The 15293-nt window shown below is 39.9% G+C and overlaps 30 non-coding genes and 3 pseudogenes across 30 annotated transcripts; all 33 read left to right on the forward strand.

Annotated features, from left to right (window-relative positions):
- The first annotated feature begins 274 nt into the window (after positions 1-274).
- Positions 275-393, forward strand: LOC146011825 (5S ribosomal RNA). The gene has a single exon (XR_014445011.1). It is a non-coding gene; the product is annotated as a 5S ribosomal RNA (ribosomal RNA).
- Positions 394-738: 345 nt separating this feature from the next.
- Positions 739-857, forward strand: LOC146016462 (5S ribosomal RNA). Its single transcript, XR_014449354.1, has one exon. It is a non-coding gene; the product is annotated as a 5S ribosomal RNA (ribosomal RNA).
- A 345-nt stretch (positions 858-1202) lies between these two features.
- On the forward strand, positions 1203-1321 carry LOC146016840 (5S ribosomal RNA). The gene has a single exon (XR_014449723.1). It is a non-coding gene; the product is annotated as a 5S ribosomal RNA (ribosomal RNA).
- A 345-nt stretch (positions 1322-1666) lies between these two features.
- On the forward strand, positions 1667-1785 carry LOC146015347 (5S ribosomal RNA). Its single transcript, XR_014448271.1, has one exon. It is a non-coding gene; the product is annotated as a 5S ribosomal RNA (ribosomal RNA).
- A 345-nt stretch (positions 1786-2130) lies between these two features.
- Positions 2131-2249, forward strand: LOC146011826 (5S ribosomal RNA). Its single transcript, XR_014445012.1, has one exon. It is a non-coding gene; the product is annotated as a 5S ribosomal RNA (ribosomal RNA).
- A 346-nt stretch (positions 2250-2595) lies between these two features.
- LOC146013226 (5S ribosomal RNA) lies at positions 2596-2714 on the forward strand. The gene has a single exon (XR_014446206.1). It is a non-coding gene; the product is annotated as a 5S ribosomal RNA (ribosomal RNA).
- A 345-nt stretch (positions 2715-3059) lies between these two features.
- On the forward strand, positions 3060-3178 carry LOC146014417 (5S ribosomal RNA). Its single transcript, XR_014447373.1, has one exon. It is a non-coding gene; the product is annotated as a 5S ribosomal RNA (ribosomal RNA).
- A 345-nt stretch (positions 3179-3523) lies between these two features.
- LOC146011085 (5S ribosomal RNA) lies at positions 3524-3642 on the forward strand (annotated as a pseudogene).
- A 345-nt stretch (positions 3643-3987) lies between these two features.
- Positions 3988-4106, forward strand: LOC146011829 (5S ribosomal RNA). Its single transcript, XR_014445014.1, has one exon. It is a non-coding gene; the product is annotated as a 5S ribosomal RNA (ribosomal RNA).
- A 346-nt stretch (positions 4107-4452) lies between these two features.
- On the forward strand, positions 4453-4571 carry LOC146015018 (5S ribosomal RNA). The gene has a single exon (XR_014447953.1). It is a non-coding gene; the product is annotated as a 5S ribosomal RNA (ribosomal RNA).
- Positions 4572-4917: 346 nt separating this feature from the next.
- On the forward strand, positions 4918-5036 carry LOC146014615 (5S ribosomal RNA). Its single transcript, XR_014447564.1, has one exon. It is a non-coding gene; the product is annotated as a 5S ribosomal RNA (ribosomal RNA).
- Positions 5037-5381: 345 nt separating this feature from the next.
- LOC146015635 (5S ribosomal RNA) lies at positions 5382-5500 on the forward strand. Its single transcript, XR_014448550.1, has one exon. It is a non-coding gene; the product is annotated as a 5S ribosomal RNA (ribosomal RNA).
- A 345-nt stretch (positions 5501-5845) lies between these two features.
- Positions 5846-5964, forward strand: LOC146011830 (5S ribosomal RNA). The gene has a single exon (XR_014445015.1). It is a non-coding gene; the product is annotated as a 5S ribosomal RNA (ribosomal RNA).
- A 345-nt stretch (positions 5965-6309) lies between these two features.
- LOC146014418 (5S ribosomal RNA) lies at positions 6310-6428 on the forward strand. Its single transcript, XR_014447374.1, has one exon. It is a non-coding gene; the product is annotated as a 5S ribosomal RNA (ribosomal RNA).
- Positions 6429-6773: 345 nt separating this feature from the next.
- LOC146011548 (5S ribosomal RNA) lies at positions 6774-6888 on the forward strand (annotated as a pseudogene).
- Positions 6889-7233: 345 nt separating this feature from the next.
- LOC146015637 (5S ribosomal RNA) lies at positions 7234-7352 on the forward strand. The gene has a single exon (XR_014448552.1). It is a non-coding gene; the product is annotated as a 5S ribosomal RNA (ribosomal RNA).
- Positions 7353-7697: 345 nt separating this feature from the next.
- On the forward strand, positions 7698-7816 carry LOC146011831 (5S ribosomal RNA). Its single transcript, XR_014445016.1, has one exon. It is a non-coding gene; the product is annotated as a 5S ribosomal RNA (ribosomal RNA).
- Positions 7817-8162: 346 nt separating this feature from the next.
- Positions 8163-8281, forward strand: LOC146011832 (5S ribosomal RNA). The gene has a single exon (XR_014445017.1). It is a non-coding gene; the product is annotated as a 5S ribosomal RNA (ribosomal RNA).
- Positions 8282-8626: 345 nt separating this feature from the next.
- On the forward strand, positions 8627-8745 carry LOC146014702 (5S ribosomal RNA). Its single transcript, XR_014447648.1, has one exon. It is a non-coding gene; the product is annotated as a 5S ribosomal RNA (ribosomal RNA).
- Positions 8746-9090: 345 nt separating this feature from the next.
- LOC146010563 (5S ribosomal RNA) lies at positions 9091-9209 on the forward strand (annotated as a pseudogene).
- A 345-nt stretch (positions 9210-9554) lies between these two features.
- On the forward strand, positions 9555-9673 carry LOC146014419 (5S ribosomal RNA). Its single transcript, XR_014447375.1, has one exon. It is a non-coding gene; the product is annotated as a 5S ribosomal RNA (ribosomal RNA).
- A 345-nt stretch (positions 9674-10018) lies between these two features.
- Positions 10019-10137, forward strand: LOC146014421 (5S ribosomal RNA). Its single transcript, XR_014447377.1, has one exon. It is a non-coding gene; the product is annotated as a 5S ribosomal RNA (ribosomal RNA).
- A 346-nt stretch (positions 10138-10483) lies between these two features.
- Positions 10484-10602, forward strand: LOC146015638 (5S ribosomal RNA). Its single transcript, XR_014448553.1, has one exon. It is a non-coding gene; the product is annotated as a 5S ribosomal RNA (ribosomal RNA).
- Positions 10603-10947: 345 nt separating this feature from the next.
- On the forward strand, positions 10948-11066 carry LOC146011833 (5S ribosomal RNA). Its single transcript, XR_014445018.1, has one exon. It is a non-coding gene; the product is annotated as a 5S ribosomal RNA (ribosomal RNA).
- Positions 11067-11412: 346 nt separating this feature from the next.
- LOC146014422 (5S ribosomal RNA) lies at positions 11413-11531 on the forward strand. Its single transcript, XR_014447378.1, has one exon. It is a non-coding gene; the product is annotated as a 5S ribosomal RNA (ribosomal RNA).
- A 345-nt stretch (positions 11532-11876) lies between these two features.
- On the forward strand, positions 11877-11995 carry LOC146017281 (5S ribosomal RNA). Its single transcript, XR_014450159.1, has one exon. It is a non-coding gene; the product is annotated as a 5S ribosomal RNA (ribosomal RNA).
- A 345-nt stretch (positions 11996-12340) lies between these two features.
- Positions 12341-12459, forward strand: LOC146015639 (5S ribosomal RNA). The gene has a single exon (XR_014448554.1). It is a non-coding gene; the product is annotated as a 5S ribosomal RNA (ribosomal RNA).
- Positions 12460-12804: 345 nt separating this feature from the next.
- LOC146011834 (5S ribosomal RNA) lies at positions 12805-12923 on the forward strand. The gene has a single exon (XR_014445019.1). It is a non-coding gene; the product is annotated as a 5S ribosomal RNA (ribosomal RNA).
- Positions 12924-13269: 346 nt separating this feature from the next.
- Positions 13270-13388, forward strand: LOC146011835 (5S ribosomal RNA). Its single transcript, XR_014445020.1, has one exon. It is a non-coding gene; the product is annotated as a 5S ribosomal RNA (ribosomal RNA).
- Positions 13389-13733: 345 nt separating this feature from the next.
- On the forward strand, positions 13734-13852 carry LOC146014705 (5S ribosomal RNA). The gene has a single exon (XR_014447650.1). It is a non-coding gene; the product is annotated as a 5S ribosomal RNA (ribosomal RNA).
- Positions 13853-14197: 345 nt separating this feature from the next.
- Positions 14198-14316, forward strand: LOC146011836 (5S ribosomal RNA). The gene has a single exon (XR_014445021.1). It is a non-coding gene; the product is annotated as a 5S ribosomal RNA (ribosomal RNA).
- Positions 14317-14661: 345 nt separating this feature from the next.
- LOC146017282 (5S ribosomal RNA) lies at positions 14662-14780 on the forward strand. Its single transcript, XR_014450160.1, has one exon. It is a non-coding gene; the product is annotated as a 5S ribosomal RNA (ribosomal RNA).
- Positions 14781-15125: 345 nt separating this feature from the next.
- On the forward strand, positions 15126-15244 carry LOC146015640 (5S ribosomal RNA). The gene has a single exon (XR_014448555.1). It is a non-coding gene; the product is annotated as a 5S ribosomal RNA (ribosomal RNA).
- The last annotated feature ends 49 nt before the right edge of the window (positions 15245-15293 follow it).

Consider the following 15293-nt stretch of genomic DNA (forward strand, 5'->3'; position numbering starts at 1 on the left):
GTACAGACATTTGGAAGAGGTCAAACAGACACAATAGCCATCACCTAAAGACTTGCCACACTGTTTAGGCCCAATTCCAACTGCTTTTGGCAGCTAAACAGTGTTGAGCCTGTTTAGTAGTTTAATTTAAGACCCCCTGCTAATATCATGTCCTGTAGGTCTTTTTACTTTACCAACACATGATTTTTTTCAGTAAGCCAATACAGTTAGGAAACTTTTGTATTAGCTTACCTGGTGATAGAAGTAGAAGAGGGCAAAAAAGTGCCTGTATCTCACCTACAGCCATACCACATTGGATAGGCCCAATCTCGTCTGATCTTGGAAGCTAAGCAGTGTTGGGCCTGGTTAGTACTTGGGTGGGAGACCACATGGGAACACCAGGTGCTGTAGGTTTTTTCACATTACTGGCAAATTGTTTTTATTCTCTAGCTATTTAAATTGGAAACTTTTTCTTTTTATTGCCAGTACAGACATTTGGAAGAGGTCAAACAGACATAATAGCCATCACCTAAAGACTTACCACACTGTTTAGGCCCAATTCCAACTGCTTTTGGCAGCTAAACAGTGTTGAGCCTCTTTTGTAGTTTAATTTAAAACCCCCTGCTTATATCATGTCCTGTAGGTCTTTTTACATTACCAACACATGATTTTTTTCAGTAAGCCAATACAGTTAGGAAACTTTTTTATTAGCTTACCTTGTGATAGAAGTAGAAGAGGGCAAAAAAGTGCCTGTATCTCACCTACAGTCATACCACATTGGATAGGCCCAATCTCGTCTGATCTTGGAAGCTAAGCAGTGTTGGGCCTAGTTAGTACTTGGGTGGGAGACCACATGGGAACACCAGGTGCTGTAGGTTTTTTCACATTACAGGCAAATTGTTTTTATTCTCTAGCTATTTAAATAGGAAACTTTATCTTTTTATTGCCAGCACAGACATTTGGAAGAGGTCAAACAGACACAATAGCCATCACCTAAAGACTTACCAAACTGTTTAGGCCCAATTCCAACTGCTTTTGGCAGCTAAACAGTGTTGAGCCTCTTTAGTAGTTTAATTTAAGACCCTCTGCTAATATCATGTCCTGTAGGTCTTTTTACATTACCAACACATGATTTTTTTCAGTAAGCCAATACAGTTAGGAAACTTTTTTATTAGCTTACCTGGTGATAGAAGTAGAAGAGGGCAAAAAAGTGCCTGTATCTCACCTACAGCCATACCACATTGGATAGGCCCAATCTCGTCTGATCTTGGAAGCTAAGCAGTGTTGGGCCTAGTTAGTACTTGGGTGGGAGACCACCTGGGAACACCAGGTACTGTAGGTTTTTTCACATTTCTGGCAAATTGTTTTTATTCTCTAGCTATTTAAATTGGAAACTTTTTCTTTTTATTGCCAGCACAGACATTTGGAAGAGGTCAAACAGACACAATAGCCATCACCTAAAGACTTACCACACTGTTTAGGCTCAATTCCAACTGCTTTTGGCAGCTAAACAGTGTTGAGCCTCTTTTGTAGTTTAATTTAAGACCCCCTGCTAATATCATGTCCTGTAGGTCTTTTTACTTTACCAACACATGATTTTTTTCAGTAAGCAAATACAGTTAGGAAACTTTTGTATTAGCTTACCTGGTGATAGAATTAGAAGAGGGCAAAAAAGTGCCTTTATTTCACCTACAGCCATACCACATTGGATAGGCCCAAACTCGTCTGATCTTGGAAGCTAAGCAGTGTTGGGCCTGGCTAGTACTTGGGTGGGAGACCACCTGGGAACACCAGGTGCTGTAGGTTTTTTCACATTACTGGCAAATTGTTTTTATTCTCTAGCTATTTATATTGGAAACTTTTTCTTTTTATTGCCAGCACAGACATTTGGAAGAGGTCAAACAGACACACTAGCCATCACCTAAAGACTTACCACACTGTTTGGGCTCAATTCCAACTGCTTTTGGCAGCTAAACAGTGTTGAGCCTCTTTTGTAGTTTAATTTAAGACCCCCTGCTAATATTATGTCCTGTAGGTCTTTTTACATTACCAACACATGATTTTTTTCAGTAAGCCAATACAGTTAGGAAACTTTTGTATTAGCTTACCTGGTGATAGAAGTAGAAGAGGGCAAAAAAGTGCCTGTATCTCACCTACAGCCATACCACATTGGATAGGCCCAATCTCGTCTGATCTTGGAAGCTAAGCAGTGTTGGGCCTGGTTAGTACTTGGGTGGGAGACCACATGGGAACACCAGGTGCTGTAGGTTTTTTTCACATTACTGGCAAATTGTTTTTATTCTCTAGCTCATTAAATTGGAAACTTTTTCTTTTTATTGCCAGTACAGACATTTGGAAGAGGTCAAACAGACACAATAGCCATCACCTAAAGACTTACCACACTGTTTAGGCCCAATTCCAACTGCTTTTGGCAGCTAAACAGTGTTGAGCCTCTTTAGTAGTTTAATTTAAGACCCCCTGCTAATATCATGTCCTGTAGGTCTTTTTACATTACCAACACATGATTTTTTTCAGTAAGCCAATAAAGTTAGGAAACTTTTGTATTAGCTTACCTGGTGATAGAAGTAGAAGAGGGCAAAAAAGTGAATTTAACTCACCTACAGCCATACCACATTGGATATGCCCAATCTCGTCTGATCTTGGAAGCTAAGCAGTGTTGGGCCTGGTTAGTACTTGGGTGGGAGACCACATGGGAACACCAGGTGTTGTAGGTTTTTTCACATTACTGGCAAATTGTTTTTATTCTCTAGCTATTTATATTGGAAACTTTTTCATTTTATTGCCAGCACAGACATTTGGAAGAGGTCAAACAGACACAATAGCCATCACCTAAAGACTTACCACGATGTTTCGGCTCAATTCCAACTGCTTTTGGCAGCTAAACAGTGTTGAGCCTCTTTTGTAGTTTAATTTAAGACCCCCTGCTAATATCATGTCCTGTAGGTCTTTTTACATTACCAACACATGATTTTTTTCAGTAAGCCAATACAGTTAGGAAACTTTTGTATTAGCTTACCTGGTGATAGAAGTAGAAGAGGGCAAAAAAGTGGCTTCAACTCACCTACAGCTATACCACATTGGATAGGCCCAATCTCGTCTGATCTTGGAAGCTAAGCAGTGTTGGGCCTGGTTAGTACTTGGGTGGGAGACCACATGGGAACACCAGGTGCTGTAGGTTTTTTCACATTACAGGCAAATTGTTTTTATTCTCTAGCTATTTAAATTGGAAACTTTTTCTTTTTATTGCCAGTACAGACATTTGGAAGAGGTCAAACAGACACAATAGCCATCACATAAAGACTTACCACACTGTTTAGGCCCAATTCCAACTGCTTTTGGCAGCTAAACAGTGTTGAGCCTCTTTAGTAGTTTAATTTAAGACCCCCTGCTAATATCATGTCCTGTAGGTCTTTTTACATTACCAACACATGATTTTTTTCAGTAAGCCAATACAGTTTGGAAACTTTTTTATTAGCTTACCTGGTGATAGAAGTAGAAGAGGGCAAAAAAGTGCCCATATTTCACGTACAGCCATACCACATTGGATAGGCCCAATCTTGTCTGTTCTTGGAAGCTAAGCAGTGTTGGGCCTGGTTAGTACTTGGGTGGGAGACCACATGGGAACACCAGGTGCTGTAGGTTTTTTCACATTACAAGCAAATTGTTTTTATTCTCTAGCTATTTATATTGGAAACTTTTTCTTTTTATTGCCAGCACAGACATTTGGAAGAGGTCAAACAGACACAATAGCCATCACCTAAAGACTTACCACACTGTTTAGGCTCAATTCCAACTGCTTTTGGCAGCTAAACAGTGTTGAGCCTCTTTTGTAGTTTAATTTAAGACCCCCTGCTAATATCATGTCCTGTAGGTCTTTTTACATTACCAACACATGATTTTTTTCAGTAAGCCAATACAGTTAGGAAACTTTTGTATTAGCTTACCTGGTGATAGAAGTAGAAGAGGGCAAAAAAGTGCCTGTATCTCACCTACAGCCATACCACATTGGATAGGCCCAATCTCGTCTGATCTTGGAAGCTAAGCAGTGTTGGGCCTGGTTAGTACTTGGGTGGGAGACCACATGGGAACACCAGGTGCTGTAGGTTTTTTTCACATTACTGGCAAATTGTTTTTATTCTCTAGCTCATTAAATTGGAAACTTTTTCTTTTTATTGCCAGTACAGACATTTGGAAGAGGTCAAACAGACACAATAGCCATCACCTAAAGACTTACCACACTGTTTAGGCCCAATTCCAACTGCTTTTGGCAGCTAAAAAGTGTTGAGCCTCTTTAGTAGTTTAATTTAAGACCCCCTGCTAATATCATGTCCTGTAGGTCTTTTTACATTACCAACACATGATTTTTTTCAGTAAGCCAATACAGTTAGGAAACTTTTGTATTAGCTTACCTGGTGATAGAAGTAGAAGAGGGCAAAAAAGTGAATTTAACTCACCTACAGCCATACCACATTGGATAGGCCCAATCTCGTCTGATCTTGGAAGCTAAGCAGTGTTGGGCCTGGTTAGTACTTGGGTGGGAGACCAGATGGGAACACCAGGTGCTGTAGGTTTTTTCACATTACTGGCAAATTGTTTTTATTCTCTAGCTATTTATATTGGAAACTTTTTCATTTTATTGCCAGCACAGACATTTGGAAGAGGTCAAACAGACACAATAGCCATCACCTAAAGACTTACCACGATGTTTCGGCTCAATTCCAACTGCTTTTGGCAGCTAAACAGTGTTGAGCCTCTTTTGTAGTTTAATTTAAGACCCCCCTGCTAATATCATGTCCTGTAGGTCTTTTTACATTACCAACACATGATTTTTTTCAGTAAGCCAATACAGTTAGGAAACTTTTGTATTAGCTTAAATGGTAATAGAAGTAGAAGAGGGCAAAAAAGTGGCTTTAACTCACTTACAGCTATACCACATTGGATAGGCCCAATCTCATCTGATCTTGGAAGCTAAGCAGTGTTGGGCCTGGTTAGTACTTGGGTGGGAGACCACATGGGAACACCAGGTGCTGTAGGTTTTTTCACAAGACTGGCAAATTGTTTTTATTCTCTAGCTATTTAAATTGGAAACTTTTTCTTTTTATTGCCAGCACAGACATTTGGAAGAGGTCAAACAGACACAATAGCCATCACCTAAAGACTTACCACACTGTTTAGGCCCAATTCCAACTGCTTTTGGCAGCTAAACAGTGTTGAGCCTCTTTAGTAGTTTAATTTAAGACCCCCTGCTAATATCATGTCCTGTAGGTCTTTTTACATTACCAACACATGATTTTTTTCAGTAAGCCAATACAGTTAGGAAACTTTTTTATTAGCTTACCTGGTGATAGAAGTAGAAGAGGGCAAAAAAGTGCCCATATTTCACCTACAGCCATACCACATTGGATAGGCCCAATCTCGTCTGTTCTTGGAAGCTAAGCAGTGTTGGGCCTGGTTAGTACTTGGGTGGGAGACCACATGGGAACACCAGGTGCTGTAGGTTTTTTCACATTACAAGCAAATTGTTTTTATTCTCTAGCTATTTATATTGGAAACTTTTTCTTTTTATTGCCAGTACAGACATTTGGAAGAGGTCAAACAGACACAATAGCCATCACCTAAAGACTTACCACACTGTTTAGGCCCAATTCCAACTGCTTTTGGCAGCTAAACAGTGTTGAGCCTCTTTAGTAGTTTAATTTAAGACCCCCTGCTAATATCATGTCCTGTAGGTCTTTTTACATTACCAACACATGATTTTTTTCAGTAAGCCAATACAGTTAGGAAACTTTTGTATTAGCTTACCTGGTGATAGAAGTAGAAGAGGGCAAAAAAGTGAACTTAACTCACCTACAGCCATACCACATTGGATAGGCCCAATCTCGTCTGATCTTGGAAGCTAAGCAGTGTTGGGCCTGGTTAGTACTTGGGTGGGAGACCACATGGGAACACCAGGTGCTGTAGGTTTTTTCACATTACTGGCAAATTGTTTTTATTCTCTAGCTATTTATATTGGAAACTTTTTCATTTTATTGCCAGCACAGACATTTGGAAGAGGTCAAACAGACACAATAGCCATCACCTAAAGACTTACCACGATGTTTCGGCTCAATTCCAACTGCTTTTGGCAGCTAAACAGTGTTGAGCCTCTTTTGTAGTTTAATTTAAGACCCCCTGCTAATATCATGTCCTGTAGGTCTTTTTACATTACCAACACATGATTTTTTTCAGTAAGCCAATACAGTTAGGAAACTTTTGTATTAGCTTACCTGGTAATAGAAGTAGAAGAGGGCAAAAAAGTGGCTTTAACTCACCTACAGCTATACCACATTGGATAGGCCCAATCTCGTCTGATCTTGGAAGCTAAGCAGTGTTGGGCCTGGTTAGTACTTGGGTGGGAGACCACATGGGAACACCAGGTGCTGTAGGTTTTTTCACAAGACTGGCAAATTGTTTTTATTCTCTAGCTATTTAAATTGGAAACTTTTTCTTTTTATTGCCAGCACAGACATTTGGAAGAGGTCAAACAGACACAATAGCCATCACCTAAAGACTTACCACACTGTTTAGGCCCAATTCCAACTGCTTTTGGCAGCTAAACAGTGTTGAGCCTCTTTAGTAGTTTAATTTAAGACCCCCTGCTAATATCATGTCCTGTAGGTCTTTTTACATTACCAACACATGATTTTTTTCAGTAAGCCAATACAGTTAGGAAACTTTTTTATTAGCTTACCTGGTGATAGAAGTAGAAGAGGGCAAAAAAGTGCCTGTATCTCACCTACAGCTATACCACATTGGATAGGCCCAATCTCGTCTGATCTTGGAAGCTAAGCAGTGGCCTGGTTAGTACTTGGGTGGGAGACCACATGGGAACACCAGGTGCTGTAGGTTTTTTCACATTACAGGCAAATTGTTTTTATTCTCTAGCTATTTAAATTGGAAACTTTTTCTTTTTATTGCCAGTACAGACATTTGGAAGAGGTCAAACAGACACAATAGCCATCACATAAAGACTTACCACACTGTTTAGGCCCAATTCCAACTGCTTTTGGCAGCTAAACAGTGTTGAGCCTCTTTAGTAGTTTAATTTAAGACCCCCTGCTAATATCATGTCCTGTAGGTCTTTTTACATTACCAACACATGATTTTTTTCAGTAAGCCAATACAGTTAGGAAACTTTTTTATTAGCTTACCTGGTGATAGAAGTAGAAGAGGGCAAAAAAGTGCCCATATTTCACCTACAGCCATACCACATTGGATAGGCCCAATCTCGTCTGTTCTTGGAAGCTAAGCAGTGTTGGGCCTGGTTAGTACTTGGGTGGGAGACCACATGGGAACACCAGGTGCTGTAGGTTTTTTCACATTACAAGCAAATTGTTTTTATTCTCTAGCTATTTATATTGGAAACTTTTTCTTTTTATTGCCAGCACAGACATTTGGAAGAGGTCAAACAGACACAATAGCCATCACCTAAAGACTTACCACACTGTTTAGGCTCAATTCCAACTGCTTTTGGCAGCTAAACAGTGTTGAGCCTCTTTTGTAGTTTAATTTAAGACCCCCTGCTAATATCATGTCCTGTAGGTCTTTTTACATTACCAACACATGATTTTTTTCAGTAAGCCAATACAGTTAGGAAACTTTTGTATTAGCTTACCTGGTGATAGAAGTAGAAGAGGGCAAAAAAGTGCCTGTATCTCACCTACAGCCATACCACATTGGATAGGCCCAATCTCGTCTGATCTTGGAAGCTAAGCAGTGTTGGGCCTGGTTAGTACTTGGGTGGGAGACCACATGGGAACACCAGGTGCTGTAGGTTTTTTTCACATTACTGGCAAATAGTTTTTAATCTCTAGCTCATTAAATTGGAAACTTTTTCTTTTTATTGCCAGTACAGACATTTGGAAGAGGTCAAACAGACACAATAGCCATCACCTAAAGACTTACCACACTGTTTAGGCCCAATTCCAACTGCTTTTGGCAGCTAAACAGTGTTGAGCCTCTTTAGTAGTTTAATTTAAGACCCCCTGCTAATATCATGTCCTGTAGGTCTTTTTACATTACCAACACATGATTTTTTTCAGTAAGCCAATACAGTTAGGAAACTTTTGTATTAGCTTACCTGGTGATAGAAGTAGAAGAGGGCAAAAAAGTGAATTTAACTCACCTACAGCCATACCACATTGGATAGGCCCAATCTCGTCTGATCTTGGAAGCTAAGCAGTGTTGGGCCTGGTTAGTACTTGGGTGGGAGACCACATGGGAACACCAGGTGCTGTAGGTTTTTTCACATTACTGGCAAATTGTTTTTATTCTCTAGCTATTTAAATTGGAAACTTTTTCTTTTTATTGCCAGCACAGACATTTGGAAGAGGTCAAACAGACACAATAGCCATCACCTAAAGACTTACCACACTGTTTAGGCCCAATTCCAACTGCTTTTGGCAGCTAAACAGTGTTGAGCCTCTTTAGTAGTTTAATTTAAGACCCCCTGCTAATATCATGTCCTGTAGGTCTTTTTACATTACCAACACATGATTTTTTTCAGTAAGCCAATACAGTTAGGAAACTTTTTTATTAGCTTACCTGGTGATAGAAGTAGAAGAGGGCAAAAAAGTGCTTGTATCTCACCTACAGCTATACCACATTGGATAGGCCCAATCTCGTCTGATCTTGGAAGCTAAGCAGTGTTGGGCCTGGTTAGTACTTGGGTGGGGGACCACATGGGAACACCAGGTGCTGTAGGTTTTTTCACATTACTGGCAAATTGTTTTTATTCTCTAGCTATTTATATTGGAAACTTTTTCATTTTATTGCCAGCACAGACATTTGGAAGAGGTCAAACAGACACAATAGCCATCACCTAAAGACTTACCACGATGTTTCGGCTCAATTCCAACTGCTTTTGGCAGCTAAACAGTGTTGAGCCTCTTTTGTAGTTTAATTTAAGACCCCCTGCTAATATCATGTCCTGTAGGTCTTTTTACATTACCAACACATGTTTTTTTTCAGTAAGCCAATACAGTTAGGAAACTTTTGTATTAGCTTACCTGGTGATAGAAGTAGAAGAGGGCAAAAAAGTGCCTGTATCTCAACTACAGCCATACCACATTGGATAGGCCCAATCTCGTCTGATCTTGGAAGCTAAGTAGTGTTGGGTCTGGTTAGTACTTGGGTGGGAGACCACATGGGAACACCAGGTGCTGTAGGTTTTTTCACATTACAGGCAAATTGTTTTTATTCTCTAGCTATTTAAATTGGAAACTTTTTCTTTTTATTGCCAGCACAGACATTTGGAAGAGGTCAAACAGACACAATAGCCATCACCTAAAGACTTACCAAACTGTTTAGGCCCAATTCCAACTGCTTTTGGCAGCTAAACAGTGTTGAGCCTCTTTAGTAGTTTAATTTAAGACCCCCTGCTAATATCATGTCCTGTAGGTCTTTTTACATTACCAACACATGATTTTTTTCAGTAAGCCAATACAGTTAGGAAACTTTTGTATTAGCTTACCTGGTAATAGAAGTAGAAGAGGGCAAAAAAGTGGCTTTAACTCACCTACAGCTATACCACATTGGATAGGCCCAATCTCGTCTGATCTTGGAAGCTAAGCAGTGTTGGGCCTGGTTAGTACTTGGGTGGGAGACCACATGGGAACACCAGGTGCTGTAGGTTTTTTCACAAGACTGGCAAATTGTTTTTATTCTCTAGCTATTTAAATTGGAAACTTTTTCTTTTTATTGCCAGCACAGACATTTGGAAGAGGTCAAACAGACACAATAGCCATCACCTAAAGACTTACCACACTGTTTAGGCCCAATTCCAACTGCTTTTGGCAGCTAAACAGTGTTGAGCCTCTTTAGTAGTTTAATTTAAGACCCCCTGCTAATATCATGTCCTGTAGGTCTTTTTACATTACCAACACATGATTTTTTTCAGTAAGCCAATACAGTTAGGAAACTTTTTTATTAGCTTACCTGGTGATAGAAGTAGAAGAGGGCAAAAAAGTGCTTGTATCTCACCTACAGCTATACCACATTGGATAGGCCCAATCTCGTCTGATCTTGGAAGCTAAGCAGTGTTGGGCCTGGTTAGTACTTGGGTGGGAGACCACATGGGAACACCAGGTGCTGTAGGTTTTTTCACATTACAGGCAAATTGTTTTTATTCTCTAGCTATTTAAATTGGAAACTTTTTCTTTTTATTGCCAGTACAGACATTTGGAAGAGGTCAAACAGACACAATAGCCATCACATAAAGACTTACCACACTGTTTAGGCCCAATTCCAACTGCTTTTGGCAGCTAAACAGTGTTGAGCCTCTTTAGTAGTTTAATTTAAGACCCCCTGCTAATATCATGTCCTGTAGGTCTTTTTACATTACCAACACATGATTTTTTTTCAGTAAGCCAATACAGTTAGGAAACTTTTTTATTAGCTTACCTGGTGATAGAAGTAGAAGAGGGCAAAAAAGTGCCCATATTTCACCTACAGCCATACCACATTGGATAGGCCCAATCTCGTCTGTTCTTGGAAGCTAAGCAGTGTTGGGCCTGGTTAGTACTTGGGTGGGAGACCACATGGGAACACCAGGTGCTGTAGGTTTTTTCACATTACAAGCAAATTGTTTTTATTCTCTAGCTATTTATATTGGAAACTTTTTCTTTTTATTGCCAGCACAGACATTTGGAAGAGGTCAAACAGACACAATAGCCATCACCTAAAGACTTACCACACTGTTTAGGCTCAATTCCAACTGCTTTTGGCAGCTAAACAGTGTTGAGCCTCTTTTGTAGTTTAATTTAAGACCCCCTGCTAATATCATGTCCTGTAGGTCTTTTTACATTACCAACACATGATTTTTTTCAGTAAGCCAATACAGTTAGGAAACTTTTGTATTAGCTTACCTGGTGATAGAAGTAGAAGAGGGCAAAAAAGTGCCTGTATCTCACCTACAGCCATACCACATTGGATAGGCCCAATCTCGTCTGATCTTGGAAGCTAAGCAGTGTTGGGCCTGGTTAGTACTTGGGTGGGAGACCACATGGGAACACCAGGTGCTGTAGGTTTTTTTCACATTACTGGCAAATTGTTTTTATTCTCTAGCTCATTAAATTGGAAACTTTTTCTTTTTATTGCCAGTACAGACATTTGGAAGAGGTCAAACAGACACAATAGCCATCACCTAAAGACTTACCACACTGTTTAGGCCCAATTCCAACTGCTTTTGGCAGCTAAACAGTGTTGAGCCTCTTTAGTAGTTTAATTTAAGACCCCCTGCTAATATCATGTCCTGTAGGTCTTTTTACATTACCAACACATGATTTTTTTCAGTAAGCCAATACAGTTAGGAAACTTTTGTATTAGCTTACCTGGTAATAGAAGTAGAAGAGGGCAAAAAAGTGGCTTTAACTCACCTACAGCTATACCACATTGGATAGGCCCAATCTCGTCTGATCTTGGAAGCTAAGCAGTGTTGGGCCTGGTTAGTACTTGGGTGGGAGACCACATGGGAACACCAGGTGCTGTAGGTTTTTTCACAAGACTGGCAAATTGTTTTTATTCTCTAGCTATTTAAATTGGAAACTTTTTCTTTTTATTGCCAGCACAGACATTTGGAAGAGGTCAAACAGACACAATAGCCATCACCTAAAGACTTACCACACTGTTTAGGCCCAATTCCAACTGCTTTTGGCAGCTAAACAGTGTTGAGCCTCTTTAGTAGTTTAATTTAAGACCCCCTGCTAATATCATGTCCTGTAGGTCTTTTTACATTACCAACACATGATTTTTTTCAGTAAGCCAATACAGTTAGGAAACTTTTTTATTAGCTTACCTGGTGATAGAAGTAGAAGAGGGCAAAAAAGTGCCTGTATCTCACCTACAGCTATAGCACATTGGATAGGCCCAATCTCGTCTGATCTTGGAAGCTAAGCAGTGTTGGGCCTGGTTAGTACTTGGGTGGGAGACCACATGGGAACACCAGGTGCTGTAGGTTTTTTCACATTACAGGCAAATTGTTTTTATTCTCTAGCTATTTAAATTGGAAACTTTTTCTTTTTATTGCCAGCACAGACATTTGGAAGAGGTCAAACAGACACAATAGCCATCACATAAAGACTTACCACACTGTTTAGGCCCAATTCCAACTGCTTTTGGCAGCTAAACAGTGTTGAGCCTCTTTAGTAGTTTAATTTAAGACCCCCTGCTAATATCATGTCCTGTAGGTCTTTTTACATTACCAACACATGATTTTTTTCAGTAAGCCAATACAGTTAGGAAACTTTTTTATTAGCTTACCTGGTGATAGAAGTAGAAGAGGGCAAAAAAGTGCCCATATTTCACCTACAGCCATACCACATTGGATAGGCCCAATCTCGTCTGTTCTTGGAAGCTAAGCAGTGTTGGGCCTGGTTAGTACTTGGGTGGGAGACCACATGGGAACACCAGGTGCTGTAGGTTTTTTCACATTACAAGCAAATTGTTTTTATTCTCTAGCTATTTATATTGGAAACTTTTTCTTTTTATTGCCAGCACAGACATTTGGAAGAGGTCAAACAGACACAATAGCCATCACCTAAAGACTTACCACACTGTTTAGGCCCAATTCCAACTGCTTTTGGCAGCTAAACAGTGTTGAGCCTCTTTAGTAGTTTAATTTAAGACCCCCTGCTAATATCATGTCCTGTAGGTCTTTTTACATTACCAACACATGATTTTTTTCAGTAAGCCAATACAGTTAGGAAACTTTTGTATTAGCTTACCTGGTGATAGAAGTAGAAGAGGGCAAAAAAGTGCATGTATCTCACCTACAGCCATACCACATTGGATAGGCCCAATCTCGTCTGATCTTGGAAGCTAAGCAGTGTTGGGCCTGGTTAGTACTTGGGTGGGAGACCACATGGGAACACCAGGTGCTGTAGGTTTTTTTCACATTACTGGCAAATTGTTTTTATTCTCTAGCTCATTAAATTGGAAACTTTTTCTTTTTATTGCCAGTACAGACATTTGGAAGAGGTCAAACAGACACAATAGCCATCACCTAAAGACTTACCACACTGTTTAGGCCCAATTCCAACTGCTTTTGGCAGCTAAACAGTGTTGAGCCTCTTTAGTAGTTTAATTTAAGACCCCCTGCTAATATCATGTCCTGTAGGTCTTTTTACATTACCAACACATGATTTTTTTCAGTAAGCCAATACAGTTAGGAAACTTTTGTATTAGCTTACCTGGTGATAGAAGTAGAAGAGGGCAAAAAAGTGAATTTAACTCACCTACAGCCATACCACATTGGATAGGCCCAATCTCGTCTGATCTTGGAAGCTAAGCAGTGTTGGGCCTGGTTAGTACTTGGGTGGGAGACCACATGGGAACACCAGGTGCTGTAGGTTTTTTCACATTACTGGCAAATTGTTTTTATTCTCTAGCTATTTAAATTGGAAACTTTTTCTTTTTATTGCCAGCACAGACATTTGGAAGAGGTCAAACAGACACAATAGCCATCACCTAAAGACTTACCACACTGTTTAGGCCCAATTCCAACTGCTTTTGGCAGCTAAACAGTGTTGAGCCTCTTTAGTAGTTTAATTTAAGACCCCCTGCTAATATCATGTCCTGTAGGTCTTTTTACATTACCAACACATGATTTTTTTCAGTAAGCCAATACAGTTAGGAAACTTTTTTATTAGCTTACCTGGTGATAGAAGTAGAAGAGGGCAAAAAAGTGCCTGTATCTCACCTACAGCTATACCACATTGGATAGGCCCAATCTCGTCTGATCTTGGAAGCTAAGCAGTGTTGGGCCTGGTTAGTACTTGGGTGGGGGACCACATGGGAACACCAGGTGCTGTAGGTTTTTTCACATTACAGGCAAATTGTTTTTATTCTCTAGCTATTTAAATTGGAAACTTTTTCTTTTTATTGCCAGTACAGACATTTGGAAGAGGTCAAACAGACACAATAGCCATCACATAAAGACTTACCACACTGTTTAGGCCCAATTCCAACTGCTTTTGGCAGCTAAACAGTGTTGAGCCTCTTTAGTAGTTTAATTTAAGACCCCCTGCTAATATCATGTCCTGTAGGTCTTTTTACATTACCAACACATGATTTTTTTCAGTAAGCCAATACAGTTAGGAAACTTTTTTATTAGCTTACCTGGTGATAGAAGTAGAAGAGGGCAAAAAAGTGCCCATATTTCACCTACAGCCATACCACATTGGATAGGCCCAATCTCGTCTGATCTTGGAAGCTAAGCAGTGTTGGGCCTGGTTAGTACTTGGGTGGGAGACCACATGGGAACACCAGGTGCTGTAGGTTTTTTCACATTACAAGCAAATTGTTTTTATTCTCTAGCTATTTATATTGGAAACTTTTTCTTTTTATTGCCAGCACAGACATTTGGAAGAGGTCAAACAGACACAATAGCCATCACCTAAAGACTTACCACACTGTTTAGGCTCAATTCCAACTGCTTTTGGCAGCTAAACAGTGTTGAGCCTCTTTTGTAGTTTAATTTAAGACCCCCTGCTAATATCATGTCCTGTAGGTCTTTTTACATTACCAACACATGATTTTTTTCAGTAAGCCAATACAGTTAGGAAACTTTTGTATTAGCTTACCTGGTGATAGAAGTAGAAGAGGGCAAAAAAGTGCCTGTATCTCACCTACAGCTATAGCACATTGGATAGGCCCAATCTCGTCTGATCTTGGAAGCTAAGCAGTGTTGGGCCTGGTTAGTACTTGGGTGGGAGACCACATGGGAACACCAGGTGCTGTAGGTTTTTTCACATTACAGGCAAATTGTTTTTATTCTCTAGCTATTTAAATTGGAAACTTTTTCTTTTTATTGCCAGTACAGACATTTGGAAGAGGTCAAACAGACACAATAGCCATCACCTAAAGACTTACCACACTGTTTAGGCCCAATTCCAACTGCTTTTGGCAGCTAAACAGTGTTGAGCCTCTTTAGTAGTTTAATTTAAGACCCCCTGCTAATATCATGTCCTGTAGGTCTTTTTACATTACCAACACATGATTTTTTTCAGTAAGCCAATACAGTTAGGAAACTTTTTTATTAGCTTACCTGGTGATAGAAGTAGAAGAGGGCAAAAAAGTGCCCATATTTCACCTACAGCCATACCACATTGGATAGGCCCAATCTCGTCTGTTCTTGGAAGCTAAGCAGTGTTGGGCCTGGTTAGTACTTGGGTGGGAGACCACATGGGAACACCAGGTGCTGTAGGTTTTTTCACATTACTGGCAAATTGTTTTTATTCTCTAGCTATTTAAATAGG

Source organism: Crinia signifera, chromosome 6 (assembly GCF_055691185.1).
Source record: "Crinia signifera chromosome 6, ASM5569118v1, whole genome shotgun sequence".
NCBI lineage: Eukaryota > Metazoa > Chordata > Amphibia > Anura > Myobatrachidae > Crinia > Crinia signifera.